Below are 21361 nucleotides of genomic sequence, written 5' to 3' on the forward strand. Positions count from 1 at the left end.
CTAATTATATTTTGTCGAGACAACTCATTCAAATTTTGTACAACTTCAAGTTTTGAGTTCTGCATACTTAACATTTTAAATAAGTAAAGGTTGTGCTAACTTATTATCTTTGGTTTGGAAAATGTATCTTTCATACGTTTAAAAACTTCTAACTTTGAGTTCCACATACAAAGAATTCCATTAAGTGAAAGTTGTGCCAAGTTATTATTTTTGGTCTAGAAAATGTACCTTTCATATGTATAGAAACTTCTTATTTTGAGTACTACATACTAACAATTCCATTAAGTGAAAGTTGTGCAAAGTTAATATTTTTGTTTCAGAAAATGTATCAAACATATACAAAATTCAGATTTTTTATTACAAACTTCTGTTATAAAAATACTGTAAAAAACAAAGATTTCCAATGATACTGAATATGTGTAACAACATTGAAAATACACCATCACTAAAAGTCTTCCATAAGGCTAGGGTTCCATAAAAATGTGCAAACCACCCTTTGAATAAGCCTGCTGTCAAAACAATAGCAGCTATGGAATAACAAATGGCAAAGTTATATGCCAAAGTTAGTGTTTAATAACGAAAATGAACAATCTGTAAAACGGCATGTAAACAGCCAGTGATTTCTCCCAACACAACTCTGAGGGACCACACCATTTCCAACTCTTCCACTACTCATATGGCTCTTTATACAAAAAAAAAACAGCTGCAAGACAACAATTGTGGCAGTAACTACTAACTAGTCCTTGCAATATTACAACAACGAGTATGCAAGCCAGCTTGAGAAAAATGTGAAATAATGTTAGAGAAAAAGGGTGCTTGTGCCTTAAGAGTGAGAACATGTCTTTGAAAATGTAGCTAGATGTTCATGTCACTAGTTAACATTTTATCTGTAAAGATAAAGAACTTGGGTTATTTGGGTTAGTTAGTTGGTTTAGTTAGTTAGTTGGGTTAGTTTGGTTTTGGGAACTGAATGTTCAAGTCACAAACAGCGGTGAAGGCAGGAAAATGAAATGGGGACATCTTGTGAATCCGTTTTTGAATTTGCCAATGCTCACTTAGATTAAGAGCTTTGTTTTCAAACTCCTGATCCGCTGTGAGCAACTGGTGGAAAGTCCCATGAAGATGTGCTGAACAGTCTCAAAAGTGTACTTGTGTTCTTTTGGAAACTCAATGTTCAGGGCATAGAGTAGACCAAAAAGGTAGACAAATGCAGTTGGGATGTCTGGTAGATCCAAGAGTACAATTGTCTCTTCCAAGACAACAGCAATACTGTTGACCATTTGAGACGGGGTAGGTCCACCATCATCTACGAGAACAGTGAGGACTCCCATCTTGACACCAGCAGTCTGCTTTTCTTCCGGATCAGTGTCCTGCATGTAGAAAGCAGATAAGCAATTATTATTTACCAAATAAGGATATTATATAACTGCAAATAAAACACTGGTTTGATTGCTCAGCAATGACACAATAACTGTGAAAATGTTAACTGTTCTGTTGTACAACTAGTTCACTAGTAGTTATGTAGCAGGTCTAGTATTTATCCTGAGAATCGGCCTTCATCTTCAAAACAGATTTATCTATGATTATAGGAAAACTTAATAACTGCACTTGTATGACATTAAATGTAGACTTATGATTAATGGACAACCATACTGTACACACCAGGCATTTCAGGAAGAGCTTCTCTGCACTGTCACAGACAAATAAGGGCAGACCTTCCAGACACATTCTCATTCGTTGCTGTGCAATGTCAGATGTCTGTAAATCAGAAAAACAGAGCATTAGGATTTATGGTTAAAATGAGTGATTAAAGGGTCATTTCTGAATCTCAGAAGTCAGGATCCATTTGTGATTTATTTAAAACGGCAAGTTTTCTCTGGTGAGGTATGACCTCAATGCCCCATAGGTTCTGAAGGTGCAGACACAGTCGGTGTAGGCACAGGGCCAGTGATTTCCTCTTCCGTGCCGAAGTCGTTGGTGCCTCAGTACACTCTCATGACTTGAGCTGACGAAATCACAATATTTGCATTTCATATGATATCTGTAATTAGAATTAAAAAGCCAAAATGGTCAATTTACCTTTCACAGTTTTTTGCTGCAATACATAGATATACACAAACTGTGTATGATATATACACGGGAGGCGTGTGGTGCAGTGGATAGAGCCTTGGTGTTGGGATCAGGGGGTCACAGGTTCAAACCCCACTGCAGCCAGCATGTCGTTGTGTCCCTGGGACACTTCACCCCAAATTGCTCCTGTGGGGATTGCCCACAGTATTGAGTATGTAAGTCGCTTTGGATAAAAGCGTCTAAACAAGTGACATGTAATGTAATGATATATATGGTGGGTCTGCAACCTTTACTATCACAAGAGCCCCATTTCAGCCCCATTTCCACAAAAAATAAATATCTGTAGCCGCAGAACACATTTGATAACACAAATCATAAACTAAAGATATAGTTGGTGTATTTACAGTCTACAAAAACTACAGCTTGTTGCATTTATTTAAGAATGGCATTAAAAAGGGAACCGTTGTTTATTGCTATTTTGTTATAACGGAATAAAACACTAAACTTGCCAGATTTGCTCCAGTTTGTGACTCTTACAACCTCAGATCCAGTGCCTGGATAGGTTCCAGGTTCCTGCTGTGCGGACTGAGGCTGGGAAAAGGATTCTTTTTTATTGTGGTCCTTGGTCTTGGAATGACCTTCAATCACGCCTCAAACTGACGGCACATGTCTCAATAGCATGTTTTAAATTTAAGTTGTCCGAGGTCCTTACCACTAGCTGCTCTTGCAGTAATAAGTAGTACCTTTCTTACTGTCCTATGCTAACGCTAATATGCACCATCGTATATTTTTCAAGCTAAAAGCCGACCATGTGGCAGACAACACACATCCATGTTAGCATACCTTTGCAAATCAGCCGAACCTCAGCGTCGCAAAGGTTTTCCCTCCTGGAGCTCCGTTAGCGCGCCAGTCGCCACCTGAACCGGGGATTGTAGTTGTTCATATAGGCCGCTTCAACACACTCCGTCGTCTCGTCTCCGTCGGTCTGCTGCACTGACGGGGACAGAGAAATGACTGTTACCACCTATCAGACATGTCGATCTATGAAGCTGTAAAACGTTTAACCTTAAATGTTGTTTAACATTTCATATTTAAAATAATATCGTTGGAGCTACGGTGAAAACATGTTTGCTGATATCGTGCTCTTAAACGGTTGATTCCCTCACACACATTACATTCTAGTTGATCGTTAACTCACGGTAATCCTCCCTTAATTATGCAGTCCGTCTTTTACCATATATTCTGGCCATAAAACAGTTTAACGTTCTGTTTCCTCTCACGCCAGGCTCGACCTGACAGACCCGCATGCATGGATGTATAATAGGAACCCGCATGTCCTCAATGCTGGCCGAGAGACGGGTTGCCAGAATATTGCTAAAACCCCCATTCATAGTTATATTTTTCTGCCACTGATATTCAACTTGTATGTGCTAAGCTAACAGCCGACCACGTTTCTGGCTACACTTGTCCATCGTAGCATACCTTAGAAGTCTAGGGCCATAAACGTTTCTAAAAGATTTTTCCTGTTGAAGAGAAGCGTTAGCTAGCTAATGTTAAACTCGGCTAATGTACCACAAACTAAAATATAGTGCCACAGTAACTGATAATTCACTAACAATCAACTAAATAATTCGCAATCAATTAATGTTACACTTTAAATCAGTCATTTTCTATATTCATAATTTCAATACAACATTCAAACAAAGTGCTCACCTTGAGGATGATCAGTCCCGTTGAGAACAGCACTGCCGAACATGTGAAGGCGAAATACTGTAGAAAACCCCCTGCAGATTTCTGTTGGAGACCCCGTTCATAGATGAGAGTAACAAATGCGTCACTTCCGGGCAAAAATAACGGCTCCGCCCACTTTTGGGGGAAACCAACGCTGTCAGTTGAACGGCGGTCAATACAAATTCTGAAGTTTTTGCCAATCCGATCAGAAATGTAAGAAAACCGGAGACTTTTGGATCTTCAAAGAGCCCGATTCCAATGGCCAGACAGGCAAACAATTGCATTAAGCCATTCGAAATCGACGATCGGGCTCGATATATGGTTAAATATAGCAATAGGCTATCGATGTTCATAGATGAGAGTAACATCTACGTCACTTTACGGCCCCGCCCACTTTTGGTGGAAACAACGCTGTCATTTGAATGGCGATCGAGCCTAAAGCCACAGAGCTCTTCTGCTACTGTCCTTTGTTCTTAGAGGAAGTTCAGAAACACTGAACTCTTGATTATTTTTTATGTTTGAGGTGCAATAAACGACACAGCAGCTTTTTGGCATGTTAAAACTATTATTTTCCGCCTCGCTCATGAGAGTAACAGCTGGAGAAATTACAGGCTCGCCTACTGATTTTAATTTAACCATATATCGAGACGGATTGTCGATTTCCAATGATCGAATGTAATTGTTTGCCTGACTGGCCATCGTAATCAAGCTCTTTGAAGATCCAAAAATCCACGGTTTTCCAAAAAATTTGATCGGATTGGCAAAAACTTCAGAATTTGTATTGACCGCCATTCAAATGACAGCGTTGTTTTCCCCAAAAAGTGGGCGGGGCCGTAATTTTTGCCCGGAAGTGACGTAGGTGTTACTCTCATCTATAGCTCGAAGCATACACAAAGAACTTAGTTTGAACTCTAACCTTGGATTTTTAAGTTTTGCCAACTGAATTTATTAAATGACACACACTTTAAACAAGCAACATAATAAAGATAGTCGAGAGAACTACTTTAATGTAGTAAGCAACTCAATTCAATATTTTTTGTTCACTTTACAAACTAAATATTTTCAGGCCAACAATTTTAAGTTTGCGTTTTTACAGTGCAGAAACGCGAACTTCAAAAGCCATTGAAATTAACGGATTTCTCACTGTCTTGTTCTGTTGGGTTTAACGCCCATTCTGTTGAAAGAAATATCGCATCTTAAAAGCTGAACAGACAGCGTGGAGGATATATTTATGTGCTTATGAATAAATACAATATATTATTGAACATAGAATAGCCTTAGTCAGATAAAGAAATGCGAAGTCATAATGGAAGGATACCAGAAAAAAAGAAAAAGAAAGAAAAGCCCCCCTTTCTCCACATTGCTCTAATTGCTGTGCAGCAGCCCGGAGCCAGACTGCTTGCTCTCTTCTCTAATGCCTGAAAAATGGCTGCTGAGCGTTGAATTTAAAACAAGGAGTGAAAGATCAACGAGTGATCTGAAGTTGGAGTGAATAACATTGAAAATTAATAGATCAATGTGTGATTTGAGGTGGTAGATATTTAAATAAATAAGAAACTATAATTTGTTGTTTTTAGCATAGTTTTTGTGGGATACAGTTATGTCACATTGTGGTTTTTATGAGAAGTTTTGAGAACTGATTGTTACTATTGCATTGCATTGTGAATTTCGTGGTATTCGTCATTAACTGAGAATTGTACTTAATTATATTTCAGAGGAATTTAATTACATACAGTAACGTTGAGGGAAAGTAAAAAGAGGTTTTACTGAGTATATTAAGTACATTGAGGTTAAGGTTCGATTCACATTAAATATAATAGTGGATTATTCCACTTAGATTAGACATAGAAAGAGGAGAATTTGTTAAACATTAGATAACAAACTCACTGTAGGAAATATATATTGTAATGTTATTTAGGAGTGGTATTGATCATACAACAGTGAGATAGGAAACTGAGAGCGCAAACAATTCACCACAATTGTGTTTTTAAGGTTGTGTAACTTTGTCAGTCAGAGGGAAGCTGTTAATGTTTAAACATTACAGAGGTGCTGCACAAGGCTAAAAGCCATCTCACACGGTTTGATAACACATGGAAGTGATTGATGAGAGAAGCTTGTGGACAGCTGCAGGGCCCAGGGAGAGAGAGAGAGACAGAAGAGGCTTCTCAATACTCAAATTTCCCCTCCTCGACTCCTCGGTCCTCGGTCCTCCGGTAGTGACCCGGAAATGAATTTCAGCGCGCCATTTTGAAGGACGTCTCATTTCTCTAAATGCACACCGAGGACCGAGCATCGAGCGTCGAGGAGGCTCTCTGGAGGAGCTATAACCGAGGATACACTGATAGTTCCTCCACGGCTCCTCCGCGGATGCATTTCCGGGAACGGTGGAGGCGTGACGCACGGCCGGACTTATCTCAGCCAATGACAGCTCTGCATGCATCCTCTGGATATTATTTTAGAAACTGCTTTCATCGCGTTCCGTGCAGAAAGCAGAGCAGTGTACAATATCACTCAGTATAACAGGCCTACATTACTCTCTTTATTTGCTGTAGTACAAAGAGTCGATATTTTTCTAAGACCATTTAGTGCGTCACATAATAAAATACACAACGGCTGTAGCCTGATTATGCTTTAGGAGCTGTAAGTGTGTGTTGTAGGCAGTGTGTATGTGTGTGTGTGTGGTACAGTATGTAGGTGTGTGTTGTACAGTGCGTAGATGCGGCGGACAGACGGGTCTCAGTTGGTTTGGTGTCCTCTGCTTACTTTTAATTTAATTTAATTTCAAATCTTTATTTATACAGATAAATCCCATTGAGATCATTGATCTCTTTTTCAAGGGAGACCTGCTCAAGTAGTTCCACATGAAACATAAAAACATAAATAGAACAACAAAAGGACATCATACAGCATCATTTACATAATTATCCACATAAACAGGTACCAATAGCTTCCGATTGAGTAGCATCCAACCGAGCTTTAAAAACATTTAGTGGCACCAGATTGTTCAGTTTCCATTTAATTTGCATACTATTCCAAGACAGAGGAGCTGCGCATCGAAAAGCTGTCTTCCCTAAGACAGTCCTAGCAGTTGGCACATTTAATAAAATGCATTCGATCTCAGGCAGTAGCCACTTACAATTTTCCGTGAGATCAGGGAGCAGATATAAGATGGAAGTTTCCCTAACATGGCTTTGTATGTTAGGGAAACTTCCATCTTATATCTGCTCCCTGATCTCACGGAAAATTGTAAGTGGCTTATTATTATTACAAGTTAATACTTGTAAATACAACTTTTGGCCCGTAATTTCAATTCCCCATTTCAGCAACCAAAGAGAGGGGGGGGATATATCCAGTCTCTGATTGTGTTACGTTATTATGAGAGTGCTGAGCTCTCATACTTTAAATTGTATATATTTATATAAATATATTTGTGTGTGTGTCCCCGCATCTGTGCCTGTTATTGTCTCATTATACGGTATACCGCACTCTCAATTAATTCAAAGTAAATATGTGGGGGAACAATGTTCAGCTGATCTAACAGAGATTATAAAATACAGCGCTATGACAAAACACTCGACAGCTGATGCAGCTGTTGCCACGTAATATTGAACGGACGTCGCTTTAATATGACCGCTCAGAGGAGAGGAGTTCTCATTTCTTTAAACGTCTGCTGCTTCCCCTCCTCTCTCCTCGGTTCCCCTCCTCGGTCCTCCGCTCGCATCTCCTGTGGGCGGGTCTAAGTCTCGAGGAGGGGAACCGAGGAGGGGAGTCGAGGAGGGGAAATTTGAGTATTGAGAAACCTCTACAGAGAGAGAGACAAGGAACTATGATCAATAGTTGGAGTAAAGATGTACACGAACAATGAGAGTAGATTAAGTTGTTTTGTTTTTCATGCTTTTCACCAAGGCTCATTTGAGTGGTTATTGTTTTAATGGAGTGTTGTTTTGTGTTATATTGTGTAAAATATAATGTACCCACACGTATGTGGTTTATTTGTCACAGTTCATTTTAAAGTCAGCCACCTCATGGCTAGATCTCATCTCTGAGAGTCCATTGTGTTAATGATTAAGAGGTCCTCTTGTTCTTCAGGCCACATGTTCAGGATGATCAGCATCCAAGTTATTTGACCCCATGAGGTCAAGAGTCATTCTGTTAGACCACAATCTTGTGTAAGACAAATCATTGTTCTTTTGTCACATTTTGAATTACATAAGATTTCATTTTGCTAAATCAATTTGTCTATAAATGTTGTAGTTGGAGTTTGCTAACATTTTTAGGAACGACATAGGCCTACACTTGGGTCAAATTACATTACTGTGATCTGATTAGTGTGCTCTGCAGGTTTACTATTGTTCTAACCAAGCAGTGGGATTTTTAAGTACAGGGAGGTTATTTCATAGTGTGTGAAATATGCGATGCTGGAAACATGTAGGTGTTGAAAAACTTAGTTTGGGTAAATATGTCACAATGGACGAAACGATTATTAGAGGGAGTTTTTGTAATATCATTAGTAGACATTAATTGTGTTGTTTAGATGGCAGTTAACTACTAAGACAAATAGTATGATTAGAAAGAGACAGAGTGGAAAGGGTTGGATTTATTTAACCTCAGTGTGCTAGAATTTCTATAGGTAATGCGTCCCGAGACCTGGACTCTCTCTCTCTCTGCCCGTCAGACGGCTAAGACCCCGATCCGCTGAGCAAACAAAGGCCTAACCCGACCAGGAGACTGCTCCTTCTCAATAGACCAGACAGAGAACCAGAACTGAACCAACAACTGCATCCAGAACTATCTCCACCTGTGGCATCCAGAACCAAACAGCTTGCTGACAGGCAGATATCTACTCTCATCAGTCCCTCAGGCAGGGCATGAAGTTCCAAGCTGAGCCACGAGATTTGGCACAAGAGCAAAGTGTGGGACATGAGAGCAGAATCGCAAAGCAGTACAAAAAATGCAAAGCAGTACAAAAACCGCGGCATGATGGGGGCTGCAGATGTAGCTGGGCAGATGGCTGCCTCAAAGAGTTACAGCTGATGGACAAAGGGGGAGGAGTCAGAATCAGAGGAGTTGGTCGAGCAGAAGGTGAGGTGGCCGGGGTCACGGCTTGATATGAACCAGAGGAGAGGGGAAGGGAATCAACGGGAATGAGTGAGTTTACACATAAACACACTTATTATAAGCGCACATTTAAAGAACTTGAATTGACTTGATAAATAAGTGAAGAAAAAGTTGTATTAACCATGAATTAATCAATTAGTAAATTAACAATAGCAGTAAAGAGGAAACTATTAAAGTAAAATGAGAATCATCCTAAAACACACTGAGGGATAAAGGGGGAGACATGACAGAGTAGAACCGTGTGCTTCAATCTTTTCATCATGTTAACAAATCATTCTTCAAGAGATTTTTATTCACCTGTGAATAAAGTACTGATCTCATTTGTTACAATATTGATCACCATTAAAAGGGTAATTTTAGGAACCACTCTATAAGACAAATCTTTATTTGTATGGATAAGGCTAAAGGGAGAGCTGGTGCCAAGCCAAATATAGTATTCCAATCTATAAAGTATTGATTTCACCATTGTGCCATAGTTATTACCATAGGATAAAGTAGGGAGTAATTGTTGCATGTTTGGACACCCGGGGTTCCACACACTGCTAAATAATTTAACATTGTTTTTAGGTAGACCAGAATTGAAGATAAATGATAAATGACCTATGAAAAGCTACACAGGTCCTAGTAATGGTTTGACTCAAGATAATAATTATATGCACAAGTTTCTGAAATAGATCTATTAGACATTTTAATATAGATTTTTGGCTAACACTTTTCAGGGAATGTGGGAAACAGCTGTTCCGATGAAAAGTTAGAGATATCTGGAAAATGATAGTTGTAATCGTGAATTAATTAATGATGGCGCTCCATATATGACAGATTTTTGTAGACAAAGGATACTGGCCTATGCTGAAATATCAAAGTCTCTGCAGAGCACGACACATGGCCACAAAGACTGAGACCAACTGACATTTGACCCTGACCGACAGTGTAACTTGAGAAGGCACTGTCAATGACTGACTCTGGGGTGTACCTGACCAAACTTGACTTTACAACCTGACAGTGTGAGTGTGAATGTGAGTGTATGTCTGCATGTGATCAGTGCAACTGCATGATTTAAAACAATGACTAATCAAGCATGCTTTTGGACTAACACATTATTCTGGGGCTCAACACAATTCCACAGAATTGGAAAACCGCACTTGTGCACTCCCACAGGAGTTTGCAGAATGTGAAACTCAAACTAAAACATGAAGATTCTGTTTCTTTTAGGACTGAATGATGGAGAGAAACACTTCATTTCACTGAAGTGTTTACTGTGGAAATGATGGATGTACATTTGGGAAAAATGTTTGGTATTTTCTTATAATCCATTATTACCTGAAGGTTTTCTTCCCATACAGGATTTTGGTTACACATGAGTTCATGTGTAAAAAGGGGGAGTGTAAACTTCACACTGTACATTTTTCATTTAGGGACTGAAAGGAACCTGCTGCCCCAACTCGATTGTTCAATCTGACTATTGATTGACAGTTTTAGAATTGACCTGCTCCATATCTGGGGATAAGATACTGTTTGATGAATGTTGACATGTTTCTAATATTGATTGAGTTATAACAGGTAACACAGATGCAGAATCAGTGGCCAAGGGAGATGTGAGAGATGTAACTCCAGAATGGAATACTGAAGAAGTTGACCTGTGAGTAATGTTTCAACAGGTATTAAAGTAACTGAGGTTTGAAATGTAGAAAGAACATATTACAGTTAAAGCTAAAACATAGTAATGTAATGAGACAGAATTTAATTTAGACAACATCATGTAACTAGCCTGGTAAAGAAGTAAAAGCCATAGACTTTATTGTTTAGGTCATTATGGGGATATACATTTCATCTAAATTCATAATAGAAAGACATTTGATGACAGTTTGTTGGAATTCTGTATTCATTTTTTCAGCGTGATAATATCTAAGGGTAAAAGCAATATCACCAGGAAATCATTCACTTTGTCAGTATCATGATTTTGGTTGTTTTTGAATCTATAACATTAGTGTGTTTCTTTAACAGAAACATTAGCAGTTCATATTATATTTAGATTTTAAATGGGATCTCAAGGATTTTATTTAAAAATAAACACAGATGCTTGTCATAAATTCAGAGCTATTGAAATATGTTATTTAGTTTACCTAAAGATGTTGGGGTTCTTATTTAGTTAGCACAGTCCAAGTATTAAGATTCTGAAGCTGCACTGGCAGATAGGAGGTCTACAATTAATTTAGAAAACCTGTTCACAGACGTCTGTTGTTTTAAGACACCCCACCAACAGGCTCCAAGCGGCCTACGCAGTGGTGGGCCAAATAGCTGAGGGCCCAGGAGCCCTGAGCGTAGGCTTGAGGGATTTGTATCAGATTTCTCCACACAGGTTGCTGGCGCCAAAAGGGGGACGCAGGAGGCTGACACAGCGGAGTTTGTCTGGCTGAAGGTCATCAGGACAAAGTGGCTCAACCCCAGGCTCTCCGGCCCCGACCGAGTGACCCAGCGGATCTCTCATGCCATCCGCAATAGGAGGAAAGGGGGACAGCTCGTACCACGGAAGCCAGTGTGCGGCGGGGAAACCACCTGCTAGGACCAGGGGACGACATCAGGGCGGACGTGGCCCTCGCAGAGGAGGACTACTCGGAAGCAGCCATCAGTGGACTGGAGGAGCAGGATCCTGAGGACAGCCCTACAGCAGACTACTCGGAAGCGGCTGTCAGCGGGCTGGGGGACTTGTCGAGGCAGCAGAGGAGTCTACTTCTCTCTGATCAGTTCCACCCGTGAAGGGAAAGCCACATCTCCCCCTCCCTATCAGCTGTCCTTGTTGGCTATTCCTCCGAGGGGGAGGGCTGATGATTCACCACAAGGAGACTGCTTTCTAGCACTCAGGTTACACCTCTCATGGTTCCTTCACTGCCATGGAAAGTGGTGTTCTGTTCCCAAAGATTTCAAGTACTTTGGGTCTCAGTTTCTGATAGATTTATACAATGTTGAGTTGAGAAAAGAATGACAGGGGATATGTTTCAAAATGCCTTGTTTAAGTTTTAAGTCTGATAATCGGAAAGGCAAGCTGTGGAGAATTGAAGACTTTATCACCTGATATATAAGAAGTGTTACGTTTGAATGGCAGAAAGTCTTGTTGCAATTTCCAGATATGGAAGGAGGCCCCTTGAGTTTCTCTGTTAATTATCAATAGTCTGGGCAAGTAACAGGGGAAGCCAGGGGGGGATTTTCCTCAGATTTAATGCAGTTACATTCTTGTAGTTAATGATGCATGGCAGGCAGACCCATACAAAGCCTTGAGAATTGAGTCACATGGTTAAGAGAGACAATAGTCCTTCTGAATTATCAATAAATGTATTCAGTCCAGTAAAGCAGACTCCGAGGTGAAGGGAAGTTCACAGAAGCCTTTCGGCTACAAGAACAATCAACTTCTGTTAATGATAAAGATGTGTGTGCATTAAAGATGTTTGGGGAAGAAGTGTGTCTAGCAGCAGCTAGATGGGATTACTGCTCAAAACGATACCTGTACTTGTGTTTTATATTGATTTCTCTGTTTTATTCTTTCATAAATGTGAGGACTAAAATTGCTACAACATAAAGGGGGTGCAGTTAGGCAGGACAGGAGACTAGGGGGGGGGGGAAGGGGATATTCTTCTTAGGATCTCCAGCAGGTCAGAGAAGTCTACATATCTTGAATAGTAGATGTGTGTGTTGAATTACTTTGTATTAATAATAAGCAGTCTGTGCAGACCCGGCGCCAGAACAAATCTAAAGGGAGGGCCTATGATTTTCATGGGAGGGCACACAAAACCGTCACGTGCTGCGGGCCTGCGGCACAATATATATCAAACAGCAAGGCCAACAGCATTGCGTAAAGACGCACACTTATCGCAAACATACACAAATAAAGGGCAACATAGAAACCACTTTGAAACATTGTGTGCGTGGCAGCACAAACACAGGTAAATCACGAGCAAGGTTGACAGCTAAAAAAGCTATAATATAAACGACAGCTGACACGTAATAACGGCTCCGTGCCAGCTGATCTGCACCAAAGTACTCATTTCCTTATTTGTTTCCTCGCGTATCTGTCTCTCTCTCCACAAACTCTCACATGAAATGTGTTCTTTTGATGCGGCATGCCTTAGCAGTCCTTTATCAGTCTGTAATGCGTGTTTCCAGTCGTAAAAACCTTTGACAGTAAAAGCCGCATCAGATGAAGACGTATTCACTTTAAACTGTCTACAGGGGAAACAAAAGGCTGCGTCTGCTTTTAACGAATATTCAAGCCGGTCTGTTGTGTACCATGCAGCGGCAAAAGTGCGCTTCTTTCCTGAAAACAATCTCCCTGGATAACGATCCAGCTTCACCTGCTTGAGTTTATTAACCCCAAGATCATCGCTAACTCAGTCCCGGGGTTTGCCGAGGTCAAGCTTGTGACATTAAGGCGTGCTGCTGCAACGGCAGGTGCAGGGTCGCCAGCAGCACCATCGGCTGCAGTTCTTTCATCGCTATTTCGTTTTAATAAATCCTTAGACCTTTTGAGCCAATTTTTTATGTCCATTTTGTAATTCAAACAGAAATGGGAGTCTACAGAATGCACAATAAACAAATCCAGAATAGGCGGCAGAGTGTGACGCTGTGATTGGTCTAAATGGGGACGAATCACAAATCACAGACACATGCATTTATTTGACGTAGCCTGCGATTTTTTTTGTTTGTTCTGACATCACATACATCGTAGCATAAAAGTTCACAGTTTATTTATAATTAAAAAAATAAAATATATATATTTTTTAATTTTTATAAATAATAAAAAACGTGTTTATTGGGGGAGGGCAGGAATGTCAAATGGGAGGGCCTGGCCCTCCCTGGCCCTCCCACGGCGCCGGGCATGAGTCTGTGTAACCAGAAATTGGAGATATGAGAGATTAAATCTGTGTGTTATCTTTGTGAGCAAGGGAATATTCTTTTGACACAACTGAAGTTTCTGGAATGCTGCAGGATGGGCTCTGTGGGAGGAGAATTTCACCCGACTCCTCCCTTGTTTTTTTTACAATATCTCCTGTTGAGTCCTGGTGTCTCTTTTCTCCTGCTGCCAAGACGAAGTAAGTAAGCTTTCCCAGCGGGAGGAACCAGGGCCGGGGTAATCCGGATTACTCCGTGAAATAGTGTTATTGTGTCTTTGGCCATTAAATCAGCATATTTGTTATAACCTTACCAATGGTTGCTGTGAATTCTTCCTCTGTTAATCTGACCCATTCACAAAACGAACACGCGGAGCCGAGGTGGGTTTTAAAACCACTAACTCCAACAAAGCACAAAGAATTTCTAAGGAGACATGAAGTTTATCTTTTTTCCATTTTATCTCTGCACGCCTACAAGCACGTCTAAAAGAGCGAGTACAATCATTGAGCCACGGCTCTGAGAGAACTTTGTTGCGTCTAAGCGTAAAAGGAGCAACGGAATCCATTATTAGTGTGCATGTCGAATCAAACAAAGAGATAAGCTTACCCGCACTAAAAGCACAGTTCACCTCTAATTTACAAATCGGATAAGTATTAAAAGCATCTGAAAACTGTGAGGCAGACAAGGGGTTAATAGACCTATCGCTAAGCCACGCCCCCTTTGAAAACTCGGACAAACAAAGCCGACCGTGAATGACTCTTGACAATGGCCGCGGGGGGAGTTCAAGTTAAAATAACATTAAAATAGAAGCAAGAGCTAATAAAAGCAACAGCAGATGAAAGTTAACAGTTAAAAAGGTAAAAAGGTAGCCATGTATTTCTTTATATAAAATATCTAATCTTGTTGCCTGTCGTGTGTAGTGGTGACTGTTGTGTAACCATTGAAATGATAATATGATGTTGAATGTTAGCAGTGGTGGTCACTACATTAAATCTATAACTATAACTGTCCTTGTTGGTCATCATTTTCACTGTTATGCACCTGGCTGACTGTAGCGTTACCTTCTCTTGGGTGAGGGTCTGTGTCTTTTCGGAGCAGCACACACGAGAGCCCGGATGGGATCTGATATTCCAGAGTTGGCTTCCCATCTCTGAAGTGCTTTGAGGTGAAAAGACAGTTAGCAAAAGTTAGCTAAAAACACCAGCTAACTAGCGAGGACGAAAAGTCAGACAGCAAACGTTGATGTTGATAACACTGTAGCTAGTTAGCTGGCTAACAAGTTGGCAGCTAACGTTAGCTAGCTGGGCTGGATATACGCTAGCTAGTTGGCAGTCAAAGTCAATCGTTAGCAAACTAATAGTTTGGTCTACGTTTCTAATACATACCGTCAAATATGATGTCTTTATGAATTGACCTTACCTTTGAGCAAACATAAGTGTCCTTGATAATTGTCTTCACATTCAGTTGTGTATGTGGTTGACGACACAGCATAATCCACCGCTTGCATTTGTCGAGTTTTCTTTTGGGTTTCGGAAAAGGTACGAAATATACTCCTCCATCCAGTCTTTCAGGGTACCTGGTGTCCGAAATTACAGGTACCCCACGCACAGCGTTTCACCATCAGATATTAGCTAGATAATAAACATAGAAACTGAACTCTTCACAGTGGTTTCGATCACAGACGTCTGGTTTTGGTTTGATGCGCCCCACAAACGGCTTTTCTGGTGATGTCCGAGTTTTCTGTCAGGAGGGATTTTCGCTGTGATATGATTGGACAAATTCTATTTGGGGCGTGGTTTCGCGATAGGTCTATTGAACGCAGACAACGCGCAGGAGCACGTGAATCGACTCCTACAAAAGGGATCGAGGTTTTAAACAGAACCGGTAAATGGTCTGAGATACGCGTTCCTGCACAGATTTCATCCACAGAGATAGACAATCCAAACGATAATACTAAGTCTAAGGTGTGTCCTTTATCTGTTGGGCCAGCCACAGACTGAATGAGACCGAAAGAGTCGAGGAGGTTTAAAAAATCCCTAACCAGAGGTTTAGACTCGCAGCACACATGGACATTAAAGTCTCCGCAGATCAAAACACGATCATATTTCACCATGATCCCGGACAGAAAGTCAGAAAAGTCAGTTATAAAATCATTATTGTACTTTGGCGGACGATACACGACTGCGCAGAGTATAGGCGAGGCTAGGTTCAATTCAAAAAGCTGCAACTCAAAGATAGCATAGCTAGTTACTGGGTGAAGCAAACGAGATTAGCTCTAAACACTGAAGCTATACCCCCACCACGGCCGGTGGTACGGGGGGAGCTGAAGAAAGTACAGTCGGTAGGAAGAAGTTCAGAAAACGGTACATACTCGCCGGTGTGGACCCAGGTCTCCGTCAGGAACATTAAATCCAGATCATGAGAGGTGAAGAAGTCGTTTAACAGGAACGTCTTGTTTGCTATTGACCTAGAATTTAGCAAAACCATGCAGAGTTTTCTCTCCGGGCTGGCCGAAGCTGTAGTGCGTCTCAGCTGACGAAGATGTGCGTGTTGAACGCCGCGCGGACCGGGAGCAGTCAGTCGGGCAGGAGGAGCTGCCAGCGGGCCCAGCAGAGGCCGCAGCTCCGGAAAGACAGGGCGAATCCACCGAACCCTCGGATGGCGTGCAGCGGGAGGGCCAGGACATCTGATGCGTGGATAAGTCACGGAAGAAGCCGTCAGGTGTGCTTTTTGATGGACAAGCACGCCACCACGCTTTCCCCGTCGCCTAAAGCGCTTTCGGTGAGGCCGGATGCAGGGCAACCTGCGCAGGTAGGTGGGAATATCTGACAGTAGAGGGGGGGGGGGGAGTCGATTTATGGTTGCCATATAGGTTTGGGCAGCAGTATAAACTCCAGTGAGGGTCTTAGGTGGAGGAGAGCTTGGCGATCATAGACGAGCAGAGCAGGGACATTCTGACAAACATAAAACAAAAACAGGATAGCTAAAGGCAGAGAGCTGCATGCCGACACAGGCGCCATCTTGAAATCCTTCTCTCTCTTTTTGAGAGTACTTCACCCCAAATAAAAGAAACCAATAAAAAGAGTTGTTAAATAATAGTGAAGTCACGTTGTAATAATAACTCATCTCTCTCGAGTTTTATTTTTTAGCTTTGCCAAAAGCCACTGTGTCAAGTGTCCTACTTGGGTTGCCGTCCGGAGTTGTCCAATATGGCGGACCATCTCGCACATACGCAGTACAGATCGGGCAGGTTGACGGATCGGGTAGTGACAGTGGGTCCTTCTCACTTCGGTTAAATGGATTCCTTGCGTCCCTCACTTGCGTCGTTTCCCTGCGTCTAGTCCCTCCCACCAGGGAAGCATGGAGGGACGCAAGGAAACCACGAGAAGCAGGGAAATTAGTTTTAAGAGCAATGGGACGTCCTTTCCTCCGGAGCGTCACGTGAAGCGACGTCCGTTTGTGATGACGCTGCACAGCTGATCGTCTGACAGCAGGCTTGTTTGAGACAAGCGAGACCTGCGCAGTTGCGATCAACGTCTTGCTAGTGCGTTGCATGATGGTTAGTCATTTTGTCCGACTTGCTCTGGAGGCCCGCCTACATGAGACGTTGAAATCTCGCGGGACAAAGACGCCCGCAGCCTTGAGAGCGAGGCGCGGCGAGGCGGCGCAGTTCCTCTCCACGGGCTGCGGAAGCGAAATGCTTGATGGGAAACGACTCGCTGGTATCTCGAGCTGAGCGCTCATTGGATGTTTTTTCCACGGGCTGCTGATGAAACTCTCCAATTGGCTCGGCAAAAGTTTGTTGTTGTTTTGTGTCAGTTTTACGTCGCCACATCCATTCCCATTTTTCACCATTGTTCCACAATATTTATCATAATGAAATTAATATCCATATATTTTATACTATACTTGCACTGCTTACCGTTTTCATACTTTATATATCTTAGCATATTCATACACACTGTTCATACTGCTCACAGGCTGATATCTAGTGTATTCATACCCCTCACTGTTTATTCATCATTCAATTCATTCTATATTTTATTCTGTCTATTGTGTACATTACTTTTCACTTTACTGCTTGTTGCACTCCTGGTTAGAAGCTAAACTGCATTTCGTTGTCTCAGTACCTGTAATATGTGCAATAACAATAAAGTTGAATCTAATCTTGAGCAGGAACAAATGTATTTACTTAGTACATATCTGACATTAACGATTAAACACATGTGTGCATTCTTTATAAATGCAAACCGAGTCAAGCCGACTCCGGAGGTGGCGGTATGCACCTTCAAGCTGTTTGCAATCCGCCAAATAACCGAGAGAAGAAGAAAAAGAAGAAGGCGAAGAAGAAGATTAAGAAGAAGAAGCCGACTCGTAGCTGTCCGACTTCAGGCGAGCTTTTTGAGACCTCCCCCGGCTGCGATCGGCTACTCTCGTCTACTTTCGAGGCGAGCCGCAACGCGTCTCAAACAAGCCTAGCAGCTCTGTTCCCGTTATTTTCACAAACACCCCCGCCTCTGTTAGTACACATTTACTGACACAAACATTTGTATCATCTGTTGTAGACCCAAATAAATAAAAATAAAATAAGAACTAATTCTCAAAAAAGATAAACGCCATTCTTAAAATGTATAAACGAACAATAGTTTGATTAATATTGATTAGAGTGCACAATAGAAATAAAATAATTGAGAGAAGAAAAAGAGATATGTTATCTATCAAAACCCAGTTAGATTAACATGCATTGGATTGCACACTTTGTTTGTTTGTGTGGATATGTAGCAAATTCACATTTTAAATAGCACTTAATGACTGATTGAATGGAAATGACAATAAATGAAAATGTAAAACGAAAAAAGCGATCATGAAAATGTTTCCAAAAAATGAATAAAATGATTTTTGACCACTTTGTTGTTCAGATATATCACATATTTGTAACTAAATGATACATGAATTGAAACAAAACACGATATAAACTGAGGAGTGACTCCCATGAGGTTCATGTATTTTCTTCACTCTGCTCTCATGTCAAGAAGCATCAGATCAGTGCATGCGCTGCATCGTCCAATCAGTGAGCGATACACAGTAAGGGGCTGGGCGAGTGTCTGAGGATTTCATCGGAGGATGGTCTGATGGTTCCTCGGTTATCGCTCCTCCATTATCGCTCCTCGCTCCTCGCTCCTCGCTCCTCGCTCCTCCGGCAAAAATAAGGCCATTGGGACGCTACTCAAGATGGCGCAGACAAATCGACTTCCGGTGAGAACGAGACCGAGGAAATGAAAAATAAGAGAAGTGAGAAGGGCCCAGTGACATCCCATGGCTCTTATTTCTGCCGGAGGACCGAGGAGCGATAATAGAGGAGCGATAATGGAGGAACCACCAGACCATCCTCCGATGAAATCCTCAGATACTCGCCCCGCCCCCTTACTGTGTATCGCTCACTGATTGGACGATGCAGTGCATGCACTGATCTCATGCTTCTTGACATGAGAGCAGTTTCCCAGCGGAGTGAAGAAAATACATGAAACTCACGGGACTCACTCCTCAGTTTATACCATGTTTTGTTTCAATTCATGTATCATTTAGTTACAAATATGTGATATATCTGAACAACCAAGTGGTCAAAAATCATTTTATTCATTTATTGGAAACATTTTCATGATCGCTGCAGCACCCCCTGTTGGCGAGTGGTGTACATTTGAAAAACTGAGTGACCACCTAAATAAAAATGATTAAACTACATAAAATAGTTATGATTTTACTTAAAATAAAATTAGCTGTATACAGTAGCATATAATAGTCATAGTATATATTTGTATATATCAGGTGGCTTGAATTTATTTTCCAAATAAGTAAAATCCGAGTCATCTAGGTCGTAGGTCTTGGGAGAGTGACGTAATTGACGCGACACACACACTGCAGAGTGAAAACTTTCTAGAATGGCGCAAAAAAGGATTTTGGATTGTTTTCTCCAACAAACAACCCAATAAAAAGAGTGGACCACCAGCTACTCCTCAGCCCACCACCTCTACAACTAGAGTAATATGACACAGAAGAGACTGACACATCTGACTTTGATGCATGTCCATAGTCCATTTTGGACAATGTGGATGTATCTGCTCTAATGAGGGTCTTCATTAGTGCCAGCCCAGGCTACATTTGGAGTTTTGTGAAGCCCCAACACAAGGTAAGACGATTTTTTTCCTTTAATGCTGCTGCCGCTGTGCAGTGTTTGGCCTTGTCAATCAGTTAAAATTGAATTCATAGTTTTATTAATATTGTAAATAATATTTTCTGACTATTTGTAATGTTATGTAGGTTTGTAAGACCCATAGTTAGCATGTGGGCATGTGCAGCTGTTGCTAAGTGATGTAGGTCTAATGGTTTATTAAGCCTAGTTAAGGCAAGACACCCCAGGTGAATAGGGTAATTTCTCCAGTTAATTACCTACAATAAGGCAATTGTTTCTTATATTACAAGTTTTCTGAATATGCAAATTACCCATTATCTCATTACATTTGCGCATATTTTAACACTTTTCAGGAACCAAAATCTGAACTTTGGATAAAGCCAGGTTCAAAATTCTCGTTTCATTTTGTAGTCATATTAGCATCTAAGGCTTTCACAGAAGGGATTTTGGATATCTCTCTTTATCAGAAAATATTGTCAACAGCCTTAAAATATCAATTTCCGCCATGTTTCTAGGTATAAAATCTTATATAATTCAGGCTATGAATGATATATGAACAACCCCTTCTGTAAAAGCCTTCATAATATTGATAGGAATATAACTGGAAGGTTTGGTGTATGTAAGTGCAACTGAAGTGGAAATTTCGGACTCAGAGTAGGAGAAAAAACTCATTTTGAGAAAACGAACTTTAAAGATTGCAGTGAGGCGCTAGCTAAACCCTCTGTTCTTTGGATGATAGCTTGCGCATGGACGTACTCCGTGAAGGTATTTCATGTTCGGGGTCATTTGTGTTTTGTATTTGCTTCGTGCAAGTGACAATTGTTGTTGTCTTCTCTGTGAACGTTTTTTTCGCCGTTCTTTTGCCATTTTGAGATTTACATTTCTAGCGGAAAGCTAACCAGGAAGTGTTTTAGCACACCACGTGATGCATCTGAACGAATCACGTTGTCAGAAATTGACACCAGCCAATGAGATTTCGTTTCTTGGTTTAAGACCCTTTTGTGCTTTCACGATTGGTTGCTGATACAAAGGAAATGACCATATTTGGATCCGATGAGATCATTGTGCAGGAGAGACGGAGCTTTTCCAACGATGAAATTGTGCAAACAGCGATCGCGGTACTTTATGTTACGTTAGAAATGCTAACTTTTGGTGAATTTAGGAGAAATATACAGATGCAAATAGACAAACTATAGTAAAATGAACACTTAAATGTGTATTTTGTACGTTTTCCTTCCAAAAGCCTGAAAGAAAACATGTTATGGAATCAAAATAGCACAACATCTCAAAATGGACCAGTGCATGAAAAACGATGTTTTTGCCTGCCGTGTCTCGCCTTTAACAAACAATTTATGCGGCTCGTATCGC

General features: G+C 41.1%; 1 long non-coding RNA gene across 3 annotated transcripts; it reads right to left on the minus strand.

The window, feature by feature from the left end:
- Positions 1 to 339: 339 nt before the first annotated feature.
- LOC117537045 lies at positions 340 to 15288 on the minus strand. 3 transcript variants are annotated; one of them, XR_004567661.1, is made up of 7 exons: positions 15223 to 15288; positions 14865 to 14961; positions 3784 to 3864; positions 2914 to 3063; positions 1892 to 2041; positions 1663 to 1758; positions 340 to 1370 (listed from the first exon to the last, which is right to left on the minus strand). It is a non-coding gene; the product is annotated as an uncharacterized LOC117537045 (long non-coding RNA). The 3 variants fall into 3 exon arrangements; XR_004567662.1 differs by lacking the exon at positions 1892 to 2041 and having other exon boundaries at positions 2914 to 3058; XR_004567660.1 differs by lacking the exon at positions 1892 to 2041.
- Between the last annotated feature and the right edge of the window lie 6073 nt (positions 15289 to 21361).

Source organism: Gymnodraco acuticeps, unplaced genomic scaffold (genome assembly GCF_902827175.1).
Source record: "Gymnodraco acuticeps unplaced genomic scaffold, fGymAcu1.1, whole genome shotgun sequence".
NCBI lineage: Eukaryota > Metazoa > Chordata > Actinopteri > Perciformes > Bathydraconidae > Gymnodraco > Gymnodraco acuticeps.